The sequence below is a fragment of the Mastomys coucha genome, unplaced genomic scaffold (assembly GCF_008632895.1).
Source record: "Mastomys coucha isolate ucsf_1 unplaced genomic scaffold, UCSF_Mcou_1 pScaffold17, whole genome shotgun sequence".
NCBI lineage: Eukaryota > Metazoa > Chordata > Mammalia > Rodentia > Muridae > Mastomys > Mastomys coucha.
The window spans coordinates 21,598,615-21,620,633 of NW_022196899.1; the positions used below are offsets into that span (position 1 = coordinate 21,598,615).

Here is a 22,019-nt window from a genome sequence, read left to right on the forward strand (position 1 = left end):
TTCTGGAGGGGTTAAGATAGATGTGGAGTGCTTTGAAAATTAGGGCTAATAACAGGCCAGAGCGATGAGGGCTCAGAAGAGCACTAGGTATTCTCACAGAGGACCCAGGGCTAATTCCCAGCACACACGTCTAGTGTCTTACTTCTACATGGAAGTGCAGCTCCAGGGAATCCAGCGCCCTCTTATGGCTTCTGAGGCACATGCGCGGTGCACATTCAGACCAACATGCAAGATATGCATACACATAAATAAAGACTTAGAACACTTTTTATTTTTAAAGATGAGGGGTTGAAGAAATTAGTAAGGTCATAACATTGAAATTCCCACTTAAGGTTTCTGTAGTTTTAAATGAGTCCTTTGGCCTCCCTGGGACCTGGTTAGCCCATATTTAAAATTATGAGAGCCTTATCCAGTTTGCCAAGGGTGCACTCCAACACCAGCTTTTTCATGCTTCTCTCTTCTGACTGTAGCCGTGGATCTAACGAGAGAGGCATTGTTCTCCTTCACAGCACTCACTTCATGCCATTGATTGGCCATCGCAGGAGCACATGACCTAAAGATCCACAGTCAATGTTCTAGCCTTATTTGGCAAAGAAAGTAAGATACAAATAAAAAATCAGTTTGAAGAAGTAGCAAGTGTCTTCAGAAACATGATAAGTATATTTACAGTTCTTTTCATTAAGGATTAATTAGTACAAAACTAGAAAACTCTACAGAATATACCAAGATGACTGTTTGAAAACTTTGGACAGAAAATAAAGCCTCCCTTGATTGCCATGGCGACTGTCGTGGTTTTTTAAAAGAATTATTTTATGTTGATGAGTATACTGTCATTCTCTTCAGACACACCAGCAGAGGGTACCAGTTCCTGTTACAGATGGTTGTGAGCCACCATGTGGTTGCTGGGAATTGAAGTCAGGACTTTTGGAGGAGCAGTCAGTGACTCTTAAACACTGAGCCATCTCTCCAGCCCCTGATTATAGTGGTTTAAATGAGACTGGCTCCCATAAGCACATAGATCTGAAAGCTCAGACAACAAGGAAGGACAGAGTTTGAATGGATTTGTTGGAGGAAGTGTGTCACTGGTATATGTGTGTGAGAGGGGTTTTTAGGATTCAAAAGCCCAAGACAAGCCCAGTGTCTCTCTCTTCTCTGCCTATGATCAGGATGCAGTTCTCAGCTATTGCTCCAGCATCTGCCTGTACACCACCATGCTGATAGTAGACTAAAGCAAGCCAGTCCCCAATTAATGTTTTCTCTTATAAGAGTTGCCATGATCATGCTGCCTCTTCATGGCAGTAGAACACCGACTGAGACAGTGACTGATTAGAGGCAGCTCCAGCCTTGATGGATAAATAGATGGGATCAGGTGATGGAGAGGAGGGTAGGGGAGTGCCAGAGAGGGGAGGGGGAGGTGGAGGAAGGCGAGAGTGGGGACTGAGAGAGTACAGTCACAATTAAGTTATATAGAAAGATTTCTTCCGACCCTTGCTGATATTAACCTGATCATGTGTATGGTGAAAACCACGAGGCTGGGAATCTGCTAAATGTCCACTTTCCCACCAGTTACAGACAAGAGACTACAACATCGGGGGCAGGGGGTTTCGAGCATAGAGATGGACTTTGTTCATAAAGGACTTAAATTAACCCAGAAACTGGACCCAGACTACCAAAAGCAAAGCTTGAAGGAATTGAATTGTTTCTAAGTGACTTAACCTCCTAGAACAAAGCCCATTATTTAACAATGAAGCCTCTCTCCCACCCCAAATAAAAGAAAAGAAACAAAAAATTCAATGTAGGAAAAATATGACTTATGCTAATGATGTCGTCAGTCAGTACGAAGGACACTGGATATAACAGTGATCATGGGGGCAGAAGGAAAATACCACAAGATAGCTTTGTAATAGAAGAAACTACCACCACTCTTTCTTTGAGTTAGAAATATAAAATTATCAAATTCTGATCAAACGAACTCTTACCAGTTTGAAAAATGATATTTCAACGTGGCTAATGACAATTCTATTCTCATTTGCTGTAGCGACTGCTAAGATGTCCTATCAACAGAAGACTAGCTAAATTCATTAAAAATATTTATTATCTAGGAAGTGTCATCTAGAAAGAAATAGGAAACGTTAGTCATGTGACAGCCAGGGGAAAAGAGCATGCCCTCTACTCTTAAGGCTTCACACAGAGCTTGGGAAGCTTGCTGCATCCTCGGATGTCACGCTGGGGCACCTGTGACCCCCAGCTGCTGAGCTAGCTGATGACTAATCACAGCTGCAGGCCATCTCAGAAGAATCCCATATCCACGGGAGGGGAGGTGAAGTCACCACTCTCCCAGGATGCCATGCGTGCGCTGATGTCACCCGGCACTTTTGGTCAAGATGAAGCTCACATTCTACAGGTCCCTGGGGAGCCCCGGCTGAGGCTGGATTTCAGCCATGACCTTCTTCAAGCTGCTGCTTCTAGGTCCTGATTTCACATTCCCTTTGGAGATTCTGCCTTAGCTCCCCCACTAAAATCCTTTGTATAAGAAACACCTTAGGCACTTTGGAGGGAACCTGATCGAAGATGGTTCACGTCAGGAGTGATCTGGGGATAAGGGTGATGGGATTCTGAAGTCTGCTCACTTTGTGCTGACTAGATGTAGTAAGCAAAAAGTAGCAATTGCTGTAGACCTCTGGAGATGCATTTGTGGGTCAGTAGTGTCGACCATAATCCCCAAAGACTGGAATCCCAGAGGTTGAAAGAAGGCTGCATAAAAGACACACAAAAAGCCTAATGGCGGACTGAGACTGGTCCTTTTCGATTGTGTCCAGGATAGCTGTGCCGTGGTGTGTGGGATGAATTACCTGCAAAGTAGGTAAAGCACTGTCAGGTATGCCGAGAAGACGTCTCTCCAGGAGTCCGAGTGGATCTGAATTGACTAGGTGGAGAACATAAACCCTCAAGGTGGCAGGCTCATCTCTCTCAGAGATCATAGAGAAAAGGTATACAGAAGGTGAACTGGTCTCCCTCAGAACTGAGAGTTTAACTCAAGGCTCAGCAACCTGCATCTAGACTCTAGTGTTTGGACCAGAACCACCACAGCTGGGTCCTGAGGCTTTGAACATTTTTTTTTTTTTTTTGAGACAGGATTTCTCTGGGTAGCCCTGGCTGTCCTGGAACTCATTCTGTAGACCAGGCTGGCCTTGAACTCAGAAATCCACCTGCCTCTGCCTGTCAAGTGCTGGGATGAGAGGCGTACACCACCACTGCCCAGCTGGCTTTCAACATTACATAATGGGTGTCCCTGCTACTGAGGACTTTAGACACATTACTTATGTGCACCATCAATACTCAAAGGCCACTGTGCAGCTTTGTACATGCCTGTCAAAGTCTTGAAATAGGCTGGTGAGACAGCTCAGTGTGTCAAGGGTGACTGCCAACAAGCCAGATGATCTGAATCAGATGACCTGAATTTGATTCGAAGGACCCACGTGGTAGAAGTAGAGACCCCCAGTTCCTGCAATTTGTCTTCTGACCCCCCCACACACATATTGACACATGCATGTCCCCCACCAAATAAATGCAACGAAATGACCAATCTATATTTTTTATAAAAAAGAATATTGACCCTCCTTTAATAAATGAAAGATGGCTCCTTTTTGCACATTTTGGAGAAAGATAAAAACTTCTTGAGATCTCTCCACCATTGGGCAGCTGCATATGTTAGGTAGCTTTCACATTTTTAAATCAGTCTTATAAAGAACTTAGGTTGTCCAGTGTGGTAATCCAGATGGTTATAGTTATAAACCTAGGTGCACACAATTACCAACCTTATTGATATGTGTTTGTTCATTTTTCTGGGTTAAAAAATATTGGTGCGTGTGCGTCTATCTGCCTGTCTGTCTGTCTGCCTGTCTGTGTGTGTCTGCCTAGGTGTGAGTTTGTGCCCAAAGAGCTGACAAGAAAGCTCAGGATCCCCTGGAGCTCCAGGCGGTTGCGAGCTTCCCGAGGTGGGTGCTGGGTGCTCTCGTCTTCTTCAAGAGCCCCGCATGCTTCCACCAACTCTGCAGCCTCTCCACTGCTTTACGATCATCTTTGCTTGCTCGCAACTACTGCTTTGGGCAGCAGAGTGCTTGAACTTGCAGTGTGTTGCTGCTTTACATTTTATTGTTCAAAGTAGCCTTGTAGATGTGCTCAACCTGCAGCCCCCGGGCCACACAGAGCCAGGGGTGGCTATGAAGGCAGTCCAACACAACTCATAAGCTTAATTTTTAAAAAAGATTTTTAAAAAAAATTTAAAAAATGTTTTTGCGATGTTCCTTATAACTCAATTGCACAATTCAAGTGTGAACTTTGTAATAATCATGTCTTTAATGTCAAAAAGGTTACACGTACCAGCAAGTTTCTTTCATGGTTTTATATTTTTTTTTCAAATACCCCCACTTCTTTAAAATGAAACCAAATATGTTTTTAATAAGTTCTTAAATTACTCTTTTCCAGAATAATATTTTTAGAAATTTGATCTTTGGGAGTTTTAGGCCTTTGGGGGGTGTTTCAGCATTTGGAATTACAGTGAAAATCTATGTGTCAGCAGACAGGAAATAAATTCAAGTAAAATTCAAAGCCACCACCTTGGTGAGTTTCTGGAGGTGCAGTGGTGTAAGGCATGTTGAGGGACCCGTCTGGAGTGCAGACATCATTATTGTATCTAGATCATCCAACAACCACGAAGGAACCACTGCTCCTGGTGGCCCCTTTGGATTTTTGGAGGCAGTACATTCTTCACTTTTGTATGCTGCTTCAAGTCATTCACTCTGTGGAGTAAGAGGCTTCTAGTTTTCAGTGGTGCCCAGGATGAGAGAAGGGTCTGATAGGTGAGGCTGCTAGGAGAAATTCTCTGTAACTTGAGGTACACCATCCATCGGATCCTTGATGTCAAAGAGCCTCCCAAGTGTCCCCTTAGGAGAACTGCAGCAGGGGATCGGGGGATTTTGCAGCAAAACCATGCCATTCTACACAATTAACTATTTGCTTGTTGAGAAATAGCACTTTGCTTGCGACTGGGCCACAGAGTCACCAGGCAACATGAGCTATTATTAGTCATGTTGGAAACATATCCAATACACGAGGCTATAAACCTGGACTTCTTTGTACTGATCATCTTCAAATACAAGTTTCAGTCAAGTAATACGTAACCAAAGAGGCTCCCGAGGGAAGGCGACTCACATGAAAAAGTGGTTCAAACTCCCTGCATGCTCGCTCCTGCCTCTCTCTCAGCATGATCCTGTGGGCCGTTCCTACAGTCAGCTGACAGGAAAAGTAGTCAGCTTTGATTTCTAGGTGTTTCTGTGTAAATGTAACTTTGACTCTCCTATTATAATTGTTGTCTGGTATGCTCACTACCTCTTTCTGCTAACCTGGACCTAGGCCCGGAAGCCTCTAGCCTCCGTACAATCTTATCTAAGCCTTGAAAATCTTCAGCTTCTGAGACTTACTGCTGAATAAGCTCACCCTTTCTTCTTCTTTCTGAACTCGGACCGGCTGGTTCAACTCAGCTGTTCTGCCTCAAACAGCTCTTCTGCCAGATGACTGATTTAATCTGGCTTTTCTCTGGGCCTCTGAATTGCTCTGCTTGGCCTCGTACTAACTTCAGCAGTCTATTCTAATCTTCTGGCTCCTTTTCATTCTCTTGCTCATTTTATCTTTAGCTGTATCTAGCTTTTTCTCTCTTCAATCTGTCTCTGTAAAACTCTCCCAGTAAGCCAGCCTTCTTCTCCCTCTCTTCCTCCTGTCCTGTCTGTCTCTCCCTTAAGAGTGAGACATTCCCCTTTCTTCTCTCTTTTCATGAGAGTCAGGCATATCCTATTATGCCAAATCTTTCTCTGATTCATCATTTTTCCTGCCACTCATTTAGAAATCACTTTTAAAGATGGGTTTGTACTTCCACAAATGAATTTTACCTTTATTTTGGGGGATTAAAGGTGTATACTAAAGGTGTGTCTGTATTCTGGCCAGAAGGATTAAAGGTGTGTGCTAAGGGCTGAGCCACACCCTAACCAAAACAGGTTCGAACATCCTGTAACAGTTCTGGTTTGTATAGATGAAGAAATCGTGCTGAGCAGGGGCACATGTTCCCCAAGCTCTGCTTCCTGAGGTGCTGCACCGCCTTGATGTCCCCACCCTGGTGGGCTGTAACTTGAACTATGAGCTAGAATAAGCTCTATCTACCTTAGGTTGCTGTTGTCATGGTGTTTTATCATGCAACAATGGATTAGGAAACTAAGATTCCTGCAGGATCCCCAAGAGGGACTCTTCCAACTGAGCACTGCTTCAAGGTCGCTTCCGTGGCTCGGAAGAAGAGGTGATCAGGCCTGCAATTACATCCTGACTTGTGGGCTCTAACCTAAGGTTGGAAGGATAGTCAAAGACTTGGAGACACATGGATGGAGAACTGTTAACAAAGAAATGCAGGGACGTTGACCACGGATGGGCAAAAGTATTAGATATTTTTGTTTCCAGCAAATGTTCACTAAAAGGTAGCCACAATGGCTGACACTGTTGTAAACCTGGCTAGATTAAAGGATACTCAGGTCACAAGTAAAACATGAATTACTCTCAATATTCCCATGAACTATTCTCACTTTCTTCTCAAGCGCTAAACACATTCCACTTCTGCTGTGATGGAGTCTGTTGATGCTCGTGTGTGACAGTGACTGTGTGTTGTGTGGGTACCGGGACTTACAAAAACCCTTGAGCCTCCAACCTTAGACTGAGGGTTACACTATTAGCTGCCTTCATTCTGAGGCCTCAGACCTGGAGTGAGCCCTCAGCTCTCTAGCTTGCTCCCCTTACAGTTGAGTTGTGTTAGAGCTGGAAGTCTCTGCTCAGCCAACTAGTTTTTATAATGCCTGAAGGACCTATGCAGGCTTTTAGGGAGAATAAGTGTCAACGGTGCTTTCTTAGCTGTGCACCCCACAAAGTGCTACCTGGCAAGATCTGCCCAATGGGGTGATGTGGTATAACAGGTATGAGGGCAACCACTGCTTCTTCTTGATTAGAGTTGAGGCCCACTCCACAACCAGAAGCTAGTGCCTGGTGCCGTAAGCCTGGGAATGCTCCTGCAGCTGGAAAGGGTCACGGGCACCAGCAAGAACCTACTACTATTTTACTACATGAGCATGCTTCACAATACCTTTGAAATACCTTCCTTTATAGCCTACATCAGTGCTGAGCTCAGCCTTCATTAGACATTTCTCTTTGCAATGGGAAGCAGTTAAGAAAGAGACTCACAATTGATCTCACAGTGAAGAATATGTGATGGCATTCCTAACTGGGACATCTCTGTCTGCCCCACCTCTTAGGCTAGGTAAGCGTTGTGGAAGAAGGGGTGGGTGGAAAGAATACAGGAGCCACAGGCTGGGGAGGGACTCTGTGAAACAAGATCTTCAGGCGTGCTGCCACCGTGCTCATGAAAGCACTCCAGCTGTCCTTATCCGCACAGAGTAACCCTGTCACTACATCCTCACAAATGGGGGAGGTACCTCACAAGACCCCCCCACTCTTCACTGAGAGTTTATGGGGGAGAAAACCAGGGCTCCAGAGATGGCTCAGCTGCTAAGAGATCATATTGGTTTTGCAGAGGATCTAAATTTAGTTCTCAGCATCTGTGTTGGGCTGATCACAACCGTCAGGTCCCCCAAAACTCAGGCCAAATGGCTAACTGTGGTTGCCTATTAGTGCAGGCTGGCTGGGTTCGTCTCTGCGCTTCTTACCTTGCCTCCTACCACTCAACCTTTCCAGCCACAGGACTTTGCTTCTCTTCCCCAGTTTCTCTTTTCTATATAGCCCTGCCATTTCCAACATGCATTCTCTTGGCTGCCTTTGCCCTTTGGTTCTCTTGGGTCTCCTGGTCCACGTGACCTCCCCTCCTCCTGGTCCACGTGACCTCCACTCCTTCTCCCCCTCTTTTTCCCCATTCCTCTAGGCTCTCTCTTACCTCTCTCTTTTCCCTTTTTCTCTTGCCCTCCCCTCCGCTGCCCAGTTCTTTCTAGACTTTTCCAGATGCCTCTGACTGTGATCTCCCTCATGGCTACAATAAAATCCTTCTCAACCAAACCTCGGCCTGGTCATGTCTTGATTTCATTCAACAACCACCTGTCAATTCACCTCCAGGCAGCTATCTGATGGTTCTGGCCTCTGAGGGCACTTACACTCATATACATGCATTCACACACTGACATATATACATATACATAATTCAAAATAATAAAAATGCCTTATAAAAAGAAATCAAGAAGGAAGGGGTTTGCTTGGGAGATCATAAAGGGAAAGAATGAGGGGTAAGAGGATTATGGGGTATAAAGGGGCACGGAGAAATGCCTCCAACTCAATACACAATGATGAATTTGTAGAAAGGAAAAAAAGGATTTAAATGGGACCTAGGATAAAACCAAGTTTCATTTGGGTGCAAGTAACTGTAATCTGTAGCCAGTATTACTACTTAAGGATAAATTTAACTCATTGAATTTCTGATCTTCCAAGTAGTAACCAATAGCCAAACAAAATGAAATAAAATAATACAATGAAAATTAACAAAATTTAAAAGTCGTAATTATAAATGTAATGGCTTTGTAAGTTCTCTTACCTGTTCTAGAAAATTATCACATCTGAAGAGGTTGTGGATGACCCTCACAATTATAGACAGTTCATCAGATGGGCAGCTGATCTTTAACCAATTAAACTCAGAAAGGGTAAAAACAAAAGCAAAAGCCTTGGGATTTGGGGATTGCTTTTGGGAAGGCACTGGTTTACATGGCGCTAAAACAGTGTTCTAGCAAAGGTAGGAAAAGTGTACGCTTACACGGCCAAGAAGTCTGCAGACCTCATGGTGCACCTTTAGTCCCAGCACTAGGGAAGCAGAGGCAGGCGGATCTCTGGATCCCAACACAGGGGAAGCAGAGGCAGGCGGATCTCTGGAGTTGAGGACCACCTGGTCTACAAAGCAAATTTCAGGTTAGCCAGGACTACACAGAGACACTCTGCCTCAAAAAATAGACAGACAGACAAACAAAAGAAAAAAGGCAACAACAAAAAAGAAGTCTGATAGTACAAAGAACTTGCAGATGTTGCAAGAAGATTGAACTTGGAAAAGAAAGCAAGTTTTGGTTTTTGTTTGTTTGTTTGCTTGTGTGTGTGTTTGTTTTTTAATTGAAGGCAGTTTTATCAGAATCGATTTGCAGAACACTCAGTTGCTATCATCCCAGGAAGATCAACTGGAGTCCAGTAGTACATCTGTTGGTAAATCCATTCAGCTTCCGATTACTTAAAAGAACAGAAGGAACAAACTACCAAATGTGCAGCAATAAGAACTAATTTTCTGTCTGTCATGTTTCGAGACCAAAGCCATGTAGACAGGGGTAAGTCTTGAATGGAGCACTGAGGTTCAACCACTGGAGAGGGTGGAGGTTGAACATGGAGCAGGCATGCCAGGTTGGAGGGTTTTGGAGCAAGCATAGGGAGGTGATCAGTGAGCAGCACAGTGTTGAGAACATGAAGTGAAGCATTATCCTTGGAAGGAAGGCTGTCTGTATGTGTGTTCTGTATGTGACCATGTGCATGCCTATACCTGTACATGTATGTGTGTGCATGTGTAGAGCTAAAAGCATAGTGTGAGCCTTCCTTGTTTATAGAGCATGTCAACAGATGCCTGGATTTTACACAAAAAGTCTCCCCAAATTCCATTGCTTCTGAGAATTTGGTCTGTTGGATGAATCCCAAGGCAAGTCCTGCCCAGTTCAGTGTGGAAACATAACTGGTTTATGCTGCCGGGGAGTTGGCATTTCTCCTTAAACACCACAGCTTGAATGTGAATCCCATCAGAGAGGGGAGCAGGGGACTGCTCAAGTTCCTTTTCTCGATGTCATTCATTTCATGTTGTTTAGGAGGGTGGCTCGCCATCTGAGTGCCGCTTTCGGGTTTCTTTAGAGGTCCCTTTTCATCTCTGTGAGATAGATGCAGAGAGTCCAGCTGTGCAGTCAGGACTGACCTTCAGAGGGGATAGCTGCAGGACTTTTTCTCCTAGAGAAAAAGTTAGAAGAGATCCTGGGAGTGAAAACATTCTCCTAGCCTTGGTCAATTCAGCGGAAAAATCAACTTTGTTCCGGTTTAATGGGGAAGATATGAAAGACACATGCCTAGAATGGCTGGCTTTGAAGGAGTCTTGGGATGTATACCCATGTTCCCAACATATGGTAGTACATTCGAAACCATATTCAGATTATCATCTTTCTTTCTGTCAAGGTTCCAATCGAATTAAACAACTGGTCACACACACACACACACACACACACACACACACACACACTCACACAAGGATGTCTGTGTGAGGGTTTGGGATCCCCTGGAACTGGAATTATAGACATGTTTGAGCTGCCATGAGGGGGTTGGGAATTAAACTCAGGTCTTCTGGAAGAGCAGCCTGTGTTTCTTAACCACTGAAGCCATCTCTCTAGCCCCACACTTGGTTTGACCTTAACTTCTGTAGGGCAGAAAAGAAAAGAGGGTGACAGGCAGGGAGGCAGAAGATACACTCAATTGGATATGATGAGAGTCAACTATCAGCCTGCGGACGGATTCTCTCCAGCCCTAAGAAATTGTGTGCCTGGGAGGCTCTGACACCGGCGGCTTTCTCTGCCACCTCTGCATCCTGTTTCCAAGGCTCCAGCATTTTAGATTCTCTTCCTCCAGGAGGTCAATTGCTTGAGAATGAGTTCATATTTAGTAGCTAAGCCTAGTGACGCATATTGGATTTGGATTGGTGTGAACTGAAAGGGCTCTGTCACCAGGGTGTACGGACGACAGGCAAAGGCTGGATGCCAGAGCAGGAGAACCTGCCTGCTGGAGACTCAGCAGGCTGCCCTGAGTCCAAGGACGGTCTAGCCACAGCCTACCCCTTGAGCTAGCTACTCAGGCTGGGAAGTCATGAATACTCTTTGGGTTTTATATTTGGAAAATGCCAAGGTTCTTTTTATTTGTTCTAACTATCGGCATTAACAAATATTTATTGAGTTTCTACTAGGCATCTCGCTCTTCGCTGGCATTAGACATTCATATGCCAAACAACAAAAAGACAAAAGCACTTTCCCTCATGGATATTTTTGTTATGAGACCTAATGACAGAAGCTCAAAACACATTTTGAATTTTTTAATGTTATTATTTTTTTATATATGGATGTTTGGCCTGCATGTATGTCTGTGTACCACATGTGTGCCTTGTGCTACAAGGCCAGAAGAAGGTTTGGGGTTCCATAGAACTGGCATTACAGACAGATGTCAGCACTCATATGGGTACTGGGAATCAAACCTTGGTCCTCTGGAAGGGCAGCCAGTGCTCTTAACTCTATCAGTCACCTCTCCGCCACTTCTCAAAACACACTGAAGTTAAAAAGGCATCTCATCTAGACACTTCTCAAGAAAGACATCCAAATGGCCAATAGTTCTATGAAGAAAGGTTTGGTGTCATTAAGCACAGGATAATGCAAATAAGAATCAGGGGCTATCACACCTGTTAGGAAGGCACCAAAAAGGACAGACACACTGAGCAGGCAAAGATTTGGTGGGAAGAGAACACCTGCACCCTGTGGATGAGCCTGAGTTAGGACATCCGTCCTGGCAAACAGTGTGCTGGTTCGCTGCCACGGTGGTTTGAATATGCTTGGCCCAGGGAGTGGCACTGTTAGGAGGTGTGGCCTTGTTGGAGGAAGTGCGTCACCGTAGGGGGTTGGGCTTTGAGGCCCTCCTAGCTGCCTGAGGGTTCAGTCCTCTCCTAGTTTCTTTTGCAACAATGTGTGGAGCCCTCAGCTTTGTCCCCAGCGCTATGCCTGCCTGGATGCTGCCGTGTTTCCTGCCTCGACGATAGTGGACTGAACCTCTGGATCCGTAAGCTACTCCTGACTAAATGTTGTCCTTTGTAAGAGTTGCCTTGGTCTTGGTGTCTTCTTCACAGTAGCAAAACCCTAACTAATAAACCTTAGAAACTGAAAGTCAAGCCGTCTTACGGTCTAGCGATTGCATTTCCAGGTGTGCGTTCAGAGGAAACAAACTCAGTGTCTTGAAAGACGGCAGCACTCTCGTGTGCATGGCAAGTACTCACTTATGGCAAGCAAGAAATGAGAAGCTGGTGTCCATCCGTGAGCTAGTGAGCAAAGAAAATGTCACACACACTCACACATGCATACGCACATGTGCGCGCGCACACACATGCACTCACATGAGCACGTGCACACACATGCACGCACACATGCGCGCACACACACACATGCGCACACACACACACACATGCACATGCTCACACACACGCGCACACACGCACATGCACACGCACTCACATGCACACACGCACACACATGTGCACGCATGCATGCACGCACAGACATGCACACACATGCATGCGCACGCATGCACGTACGCACATACATGCGCGCACACACATACACGCACACCCACACGCATGCACACACACATGCACACACACATGCACACACACATGCACATGCACACACACGGGAGTGGGCGTGAGGGAGATGCTCTTTAGAGTTTTTGTTGTTTTGTTTTTCTAGACAAGGTTTCTCTGTATAGCCCTGGCTGTCCTGGAACTCACTCTGTAGACCAGGCTGGCCTCGAACTCAGAAATCCACCTGCCTCTGCCTCCCAAGCGCTGGGATTAAAGGCATGCACCACCACTGCCCAGCATTTTGTGTCCTTAAAAAAAAAAAAAAAAAAAAAAAAAAAAAAAAAAAAAAGGAAAAACTGGGGCTGAAAAGGTGGTTAGGAACACTTGCTGCTCCTGCAGAGCGCCATAGTTTGATTCCTGGTGTTCGTGTTGGCTGAGTCACAATTGTCCAGAACTGTAGTTCTAAGGGATCCTAAAGCCATTTCTGGTCTCCTTGAGTACCTTGGCACAAACGTGCATACACTGAGAGAGAAATACACACATGCATACAGATAAAAATAACTATGTCTTCAAAAGGGAGAAGTGTCTGTCATTAACAGCACCTTGAATGTGGAGGACAGTGTGTTAAGTGAAGCAGGGTAATCCCATTCATGTGCAGGATCTTGAGCAAAATGGTAATTTTCTTCTTTCTTCTTTTTCTTTTTCCTTTTTGGTTTCTCAAGACAGGGCCTGTGTGTAGCTCTGGCTATCCTGGAATTCACCCTGTAGAGCAGGTTGGCCTTGAAGCCTGAGATCCTCCTGTTTCTGCCTCTTAAATGTTGGGATTATCTGTGTGTTCCACCATGGGACTGAGTGGTAGAGGAGAACCTATGTGTTCTTACTGCACACAAAAAAGTAATCAATATGTTAAGGGTAGATATGCTAATTCACGATGTATTTGTATCAAAACACCATGGTCTGTGCTGTAAATACATACCTTTTTATTTATCAATTATTCCTCCATGGCACTGGAAAAAGACTGGCTCTTCCCTTGTGAAACTAACAGAATCCCAGATAATCCTTATCACTGAAGTTATATTCTAAGCCACTGAGCTCTAAGATGTAGAGCTCTAAGATGCTGAGTTCTAAGACGCTGAGTTCTAAGACGCTGAGTTCTAAGACATTGAGCTCTAATACATTGGGTTCGAAGACAGAGTTCTAAGACACTGAGTCTTAAGACACTGAGTCCTAAGACACTAAGTTCTAAGACAGAACTTTAAGACAGAGTTCTCAGACACCAGGCCTTTGTCTCTCGGAAAAATGCAGAGCTGGGTTCTGGTGGACGTCTCATCTTGGCATTTCTGAGTACTCATCCTTATCAATTATTTATTTTTCTCACGTTTTGGCCAAATATAAACACACACCTGTGTAATTAATGGCTGATATTTTCCATAATTGTTCACACCATATTTTTTGAGGCAGGGCCTCTTTCTGAACCTAGAGCTCATCAGTTTGGCTGAACAACCAGTTCAAGAGGTCCTCTGTCCTGCCTCCCTGGCATTTTAACATGGGTTTTAGGGAGCCAATCAGGGCTTACTGCTTGTGCAGCAAACGTTACCAACCAAGCTATCTCTCCTTGCTCTGTTTCTTTCTTTTAAAAGACAGAATATTTAACACACTGCTGACTTGTAAACTGAAATCACAGCAACATAGTCCAGGCAATTGCCTGACATGTTTTCTTTGTAAAATAAAGTATATTTCTTCTACCTAGCCCATATAAACGACACACAATCCAGGTATGTTGAGCTATTCTAACTTACAGCCCATCCTTGTGTCCCTTGATACTCGCTGTTTCTCCTGACCAAGTGCCCATGGCCCATCTCCTCTCATGTCAATCTTCCTTGGTCTCCTTTCTTCTTTTCATCTTTCCTGAGACTCTATCCTCAAGTCACCCCTTTCTCACTCAACTACCCAATCACAGGCTTTAGCCTTTTATTAACCAATTAACTTTAAATTGGGAGCAGGGTTTACATAGCATCACTTGCTGTACACGAGGATCTTCTTGTTGGGGTGGGGGAGGGAGCAATCAGATCTTGGGTACCAGTATTTAGCACTTGAATACATAGCAGCGACTATGACCCACCAGACCAACTGCAGCATTCGTTATAGTACATATCATATCTTTCCCAACCTTAGGACTTATCGATCAAAAGAATGATATTTACAAAATAGGTTGAAACTGGAAAACAGAATGTCACTTTCATTTGACCTTATCTGGAAAAGTACCTGCTAGGTGACTCAAAATTCCCCAGGACTTTGTACCATCCAAGACTCATCATGAAGCTACCTGAAGCATTACTTTGGACTTACAACAAGCATGGAATCTATAACAGTGAGGAGCCACCGAACATGCATACTTGTATGTAGTTCAGACTCTGAGAAAAACCCCTTCCAAGTTCATTGCATTCTCTCTCAGACTGCCATGGAGCTGGCGAGTTGCCATGGTAATATTGTGAACTGGATCTAGAATCACTTAGGAGGTAAACCTCTGGGCATGTCTGGGAAGCAACTGTCAGATCAGGTTCACTGATGTGGGGAGACTCATCTGAACATATGCAGCACCATTCCAGGGGCTGGAACACAAGACCAGATAAGCCGGGGAAAGAGTCGAGCCCCAGCAGTCATCCGTTTCTGATTCCGACTCCAGACACAGTGTATTATGCTGCCACACACTCCTGATGCTGTGACTTCTGAAGCCTGGTGGGCTGTACTCTACAGCAGTGTGAGCGTACTTTAAGCAGTTTTTTTGGGGGGCAGCAATAAGGACAAATAGCTAATACACTCACTAATCTAGTGACTTTTGCATGGTAGAGGGGTGACTTTGGGGTAATGACTTGAGCATTTTCATACTTCTTAATTTACTGACTTAATTTTTTCTTTCAAGTCTTTTTCCCTACTGAAATGTAAATCTTTATATGATATGTGACTGCTTCAGATGCTATCATGAACGTATGCAGTGTGAATGAAGGGAACTGAGAACTCTCCATGTTAGCGGGAGTGGTCGGGCTGTGGAAGGGGAACATTTGGACTCACCCTTCTTCTGTGAGCACTAGTTGCTCTCCCTCCAGACTGCCTCAGTCATCAAATCACCTTCTACTTGTTTCTTAGTCAAGCCCTCTGCTGTGTCCCCACCTCCAGCCACCAGCCCTATTCATAACTTCTAGTACCCCTATGAAACAACTCCATCCGTTGAAAGTTAGGACACATAGAATAGAATCAGTTTTACTTGCCAAACCCATGCCTTTTGTTAACCAGGTAAAGGTAGGTCACTGGTTCGTATTACCCACCCTAGGACCTAACTTACTCCTTAACTCCTTTGCAATTCCATTCTTTTTTCTACATCTAGTAAATGCACACATAGAGTTAACCCGTCACGCCCAGCACCTCTCTCTTCCTGCCCATCGACTCTATTTCTCAGGCCTTAGGTTAACTGAGTTAAGTTCCATTGGCACTACCCCATTTCTCTGCTCCATCATCCTGTATGTGGACGAGATTGTCCTAAACTCATGCCACTCAGGTCCAATAAGTGGCTAGAATTTCTCCATACACAATACATTAAGGCCCTCTTTGTGCCATTCAGGGATCATGACAATCTCAGCCAATTGAATTCCTCTCTTCTCCGCCTACAGAATATTCTACCAATCATGTTACAATGCTAAAAGAGAGGCCAGTGTGACTTACTTGAAAACGCCGAATCTGGGCATTTGATCTAATAAAAAATGTTAAGAGCTGATTAGGGGTATGCACTGTTTTCGCAGAAGACCCAAGTTTGGTTCCCAGTTCTCATATTGGGTCACTCATAACCACCTGTGACTCCAGCTCAGGGAACCTGATGCCAGGGGTTCACTGTTTACTTCTGACTATTGACAATGTCACCAGCTCTTTGAAGCTGTTACTGCGTTGGTTTCCCTGCAGTGTTGGGCTGTGTGCCTTGACGTGGGAACTGAAACAAACCCTTTCCCTTATGTTGTTCTTGTGAGAGTATTTTATCATAGCAACAGAAAAGAAATGAACACAGGGTCCAACAGCAAACTTTGCACAGCTCTTTTGAGGACCCCAGGCCTCGGTGGTTTTAGGGAAGAATTCTACCAGACTTTCAAAGAAGAGTTATCACTAATACTCCTTAAATTATTCTATAAAATTGAAAGAGAAGGAACATTGCTCAATTTGTTTTACAAGACCACAGTTACCCTGATAACCAAACTACATAAAGATCCAGCTAAGAAAGAGAATTACAGAACAAATTTCCCTTATGAACATAGATGGAAAATTTTTCAATAAAATACTTGCAAACTAAAACCAAGAACACATAAAAGGACCATCCACCTGATCAAGTAGGAGGCATGCCAGAGATCCAGGGATAGCTCAATATGTGAAAACAAATGTAACCTAACATGTAAAAAAAAATCCTTAAAGACAAAAAACACATGATCATCTTATTACACACAGAAAAGGCCTTTGAAAAATGTAACACTCCTTCATGATAAAGGTCCTCGAGAGAGTAGGGCTATAAGGAACATAACTCAACGTAATAAAGGCAGCAGACTCATAGCCAACGTCAACTTACATGGAGAGGAAGCTCATAGCAATTCCACTAAAATCAGGAACAAGGCAAGGATGCCCACTCACTTCATACCTATTCAGGTTTTTACTTGGAGTCTTCATTAGAACAATAAGACAACTAAAGGAGATCAGGGGATATGAATTCAAAAGGAAGAAGTTAAAGTACCTTTATTTGCAGATGATATGATAATGTACATGAGGACCCTAAGACTCCACCAGGAAACTTGGTACAGTTGATGGACACTTTCAGCAACGAAGCTGTATACACAACTAAGACACAGAATGCAGTAGACTTCATAAAAATGACAACTTGGACTGCAAAATCAGGGAAACAACACATTTCACAATGGCACCGAATAATATCTCAGGAAGACTCTAACAACTCAAGCAAATGAAAAGTTTGTATGATTAAAAACTTTAAGATATTGAAGAAAGAAATTGAAAAGATATCAGAAGATTGAAGAACTCTTCGACACTCATAGAACAGTAGTATGAATATCGTAAAAATGGTCACTTTACCAAAAGCAATCTACAGATTCAAGGCAATCTCATCAAAATTCTAACATAATTCTTAACAGATCTTAAAAGAATAATTTCAGTTTCCTATGGGGACACACACACACACACACACACACACACACACACACACATTCCTCAAAATACCAGGGTAGGAAAACCAGCCTTAAATAATAGTATGGCTGGGTGTACCATCATCCCTGACCTCAAGTTATATTTTAGATTTATAGAAATAAAAACAGCTTGGTGTTGGCACAAAGTAGACATGTTGGTTAATGGAATCAAACTGGAAACTTTTACATATAAACATCTTAATTTTTTATTATTATTTAGAAGCCTGAAATACACACTGGAAAAATAGACAGCATCTTCAAGAAATAGTGGTGATCAAACTGGATGGCTGTCTGTAGAAGAATGCAATAGATCAAATGCCTTGAATTCATTGGCACAGGAAAAGACTTTCCGAACAGAACACCTAGAGCACAGGCATTGAGATCAACAATTAGTAAATAGGACCCCATGAAACTGAAAAGCTTCTGCCCACCATCCTTTGGAAAAAATGTCAGCCTATAGAATGGAAAAGATTTTTACCAACTAAACATCTGGTAGAGGGCTAATATCCAAAACATATAAAGAACTCAAAAAACTAGATCAAGAAAACAAATGAGCCAATTAAAAAAAAAATGGAGTACAGATCTAACAGAGAATTATCGAAGAGGAAACTCAAATAATAGAGAATCATTTAAAGAAACGTTCAACACCCTTAGTCATCAGAGAAATGCAAATCAAAACCGCTTTGAGATCCTTGTCAGAACAGCTAAGATAAAACAAGTGACAGCTCATGCTGGCAAGGATGTAGAGCAAAGGGACCCCTCCTCCGTTGCTGATGGGAGTGCAAACTTGTACAGCCACTATGGAAATCAATGTGGTGGCTCCTCAGGAAGATGGGAACCAACCTATCTCAAGATCTAGCTATACAACTAGGGCATATACCCAAAGGACACACCACAGAGACACCTGTCCAACCACTTTCATTCACGCTCTACTCTTAATAGCCAGAAACTTGAAACAACCTAGATGCCTTTCTACAGATGAATATCATAAAGAAAATGTGATTTTCTTTATAACATTAAACAATGAAATTGTATTTTTTTTAAAAAATGGAATCATAAAATTCACAGAAAATGGATGGAACTAGAAAAAAAAATAATCCCCAGTGAGGTATCACAGACCCAGAAAGACAAAAACAATATGTGTTCACTTTTATCTGGATATTAGCTGTTAAGTCAATGGTAACCAAACTACAATCCATAGACCCATAGATGAGGCATAGAGGAAGGGACTGCAGTAGGGCGGACAGATCTACTCTAGAGAAATAGAATGGATAGCTATGGATGGGGGTCCGTGAAATGGGAGGATCATGTGGGGAGAGGGATGAGAGAGGGAATATGAGGAGAGACAACTAAAAGTAAGGGTCATGTGAGGGGTAGAATGGACACAGCATACACTGGAAATTTTCTAATTGAAGGAGATCTAAGTAAAATTGCCAAATAATAGGGAAGACAGAGCCCTACCTGGACATCTATTGTTACCAAATGAAGCTCCTAGTACCAGTATTGGGTTACACCTAACTTCTTGTTAGCTAAATGGGACCCCACAAATAACACAGGCTGTAGCTGAGACTATAGGTTGCTCTCCATCAACTAGAGGTAAGGTCCTGTTACCGAAGGCAATACGTACACAACTCATGGAACATGGAGAAGTCAAGCTGGTGCCCACAAAGAGCCTTATGTTCTAGCATCTACAGGAAGGTCCTGCGCATGCTACCGAAGGAGAAATGTAAGCAGCATCCTAGCTACAAACCCTTTGCCGTCTGCAAAATCTGCTAGTGCAATGGTGACCAATGTCTGATGTGACTTAGGGCAACTCTACGAGATGGAACGCATACCTGACACTGCTTGAGTGACTAGGAACCCGAGACTAGATAGCCCAGGGACCTAAGGTAAAATCAAGTACTACTGGTCTACTCAATAAACATAGTAATAAAATGGCATTCTGTTTTACTCATCTATCTGTGCCTTGCTCAGCCCTCATTAGAGAAATTCCTCCAACAGCAGATGGGAACAAATCCAGAGACCCACAGTCAGAGAACACGCAGAGAGTTACAGACCTTGGAGCACTCAGTTCTAAATGGGATATCTCCATCAAATCCTTCCCCACGGGGCTTAGGGAACCCCTAAGGAGGTGGAAAGAAAAAAAAAAGAGCCAAGAGGGGATGAAGGACAAAAGGAAACAAAACTCTAAGTCAACTGGATCAACACACACACATGAACTCAGGGACCCAGGCAGCAGGCCCCATGGGTCTGTACCAGATGCGGTCCTAGAGCCACAGGAAGTGGTCACACACCCAGTAGCTACCGATCTCCAGTTGATAACCACTCTCAAATGAAAATTTAGTTTTCTCCAAGGGAGTCTCACCATGGAAACCACTACTCTTCAAAGTAGGCTCCATGCCTAGCCTCAGGGGGACAACAGAAAATGAATTCAAAGGCATCTTGGGGGACTTCTTGTCTCAAAATGTCATGGCAAGCTTTTTTTGTTGTTGTTGTTTTGTTTTTAATTTAAACTTACTCTTTTTTCTTATATATGTATGTGATTTTCTCTCTCTCTTTGTCTTACAGGTCTTTTGCACATATTATGGCTTCCAGTTAACTGAATTTTTTTTTAGGGGGAGTATTGGTGGATGTGCAGACAAGTGGGTCTCTGTGTCTGTATCTATGTTTTTTTTCTCAGCCTCTTCTCCTTCTGCTTGTTTTGTATTATTCTGATGTGTTAGTCTTTATTCTACTTTATTTTATTTTATTATTATCCCTTAGAAGTTCTTTGTTTTCTAGTGCGAGACAGAAAGGGGTCTGGATGAGTGAGAAGGGCAAGGAGGAGCTGGGAGGAGTTGGGGGAGGGGAAATGTGATCAGGATACAGTATGTGAGGGAAAAATTCTGAAAGAATTGATAAAAACATATGTAAAACTATAAAAAGGAAAGGAAAAAAGCCAATTATGAAAATACAGCAAGACCTGTGTCCTTGAAAAAAATGCTCTTTCTTTCTGGCAGGACCGATCTTATCTTACTGGCAGAGACTGAAATGGGAGGGGCATCCTACTTACAACTGCCATTAATATTAATGCATGGCCTCCACTCCCATCAACTGTCTTGATAACCTTATAATGGAGTTCACTGCAGGTCTGAGAATCGAAAGCTTCCAAAATGAAATTGCTTTATCCAAATGTGGACTCTCTTGATGAGATGATGCCTCTGGCTTCGTCGTGTGCTCTCTCATGGAGTTGAAGGCACATTTTTATTCTGTTTTAATTTCTTTTTTCTTTTTCTTCTCACCCTTAGGGAATTGGGATAACAGAGTTTATTAGCTGGGTTCACTGGCTTCTCTTCCCCAAAGCTTGAAACTATTCTTCAAACTTAGCCAAGGCCCTTCCTTTGTGAGCAAGCCAGCTTCAGGAGCCCAGGCAAGCACATGGACAAGGTTCAGGCTGGGCTTCCTGAAGAAAGCTGTGAACAGAGCCTGCCAGCCACAGGCTGGACCTTCCCAACAGCAGAACAGAAGGTTCATGTTCATCCTCTGTAGACAATTCTACAATTCTAAACACTGACAAGTCCATAAAACTTAAACTTTTTATTTTGTTCTGTTTTGTTTTGGTTATTTGATAGCAAGCTATATGGGAGCCTGAAAGAGACTGCTTAAATCTTCACCCACTTAGAGCCTGTGTATAAAATTGTGTACAAAAATAATGTGTATACTTATAAGGTATTCATTGCTGAAATGAGCATGTTTATCTGGAGTATCTAAATCCCCAAACACATATATAACCACACCAAGGATGTACAGAGGGTGCTGTAGATCAATAGCATACAGGACATCAGAATCTCAGCATGTGGGAATCTGATGCAGGAGAATTGTCCTGAGGCTACCCTGGTCCACCTATAGAGTATCAGGAGAGTTTGGACAAGATCTGCTTTTAAAAATGAAACCCTTTCTGATTTAAAGGAACACAGGCTGCATTAGTTTACCCACACATTTCCATCACCATCCATTTGTGAGCCCTGATAGCCTCCCAGTCCTCAGTTCTACTGGATACAAGACTGGGGCAAATTTTGAATACGTCTGTGCGCCCGCTGAAAAGTCATGGGAACGTGGCTGCTCAGTGTGCGTTAAGGTTGCAACATTGTAGACTAGGAGCTTCTGGTCCTTTGATTAATAGATGTCTTTATTAAGAAAATTCATTTGCTGCTTGGAAAGAGAGCCAGACAGAGTGAGGGAATCTCTGCCAGCGGGCAGCCCGCACGGCTGTGTGTGGTAATTAATTTTAAGTGGTTTATATTGGCAGATCAAAGGAGCACCTTAAACACAGCAGATAGGATCCTAGCCCGGGCTGAAACTGGAGTGGG

At 43.5% G+C, this 22,019-nt stretch overlaps 2 long non-coding RNA genes across 2 annotated transcripts; one reads left to right on the forward strand and one right to left on the reverse strand.

Moving 5' to 3' along the window:
- Positions 1–9,786: 9,786 nt before the first annotated feature.
- LOC116094770 lies at positions 9,787–13,547 on the reverse strand. The gene is made up of 2 exons (XR_004120307.1): positions 13,416–13,547; positions 9,787–10,065 (listed from the first exon to the last, which is right to left on the reverse strand). It is a non-coding gene; the product is annotated as an uncharacterized LOC116094770 (long non-coding RNA).
- Positions 13,548–14,978: 1,431 nt separating this feature from the next.
- Positions 14,979–21,256, forward strand: LOC116094771. Its single transcript, XR_004120308.1, has 2 exons — positions 14,979–15,200; positions 20,958–21,256. It is a non-coding gene; the product is annotated as an uncharacterized LOC116094771 (long non-coding RNA).
- The last annotated feature ends 763 nt before the right edge of the window (positions 21,257–22,019 follow it).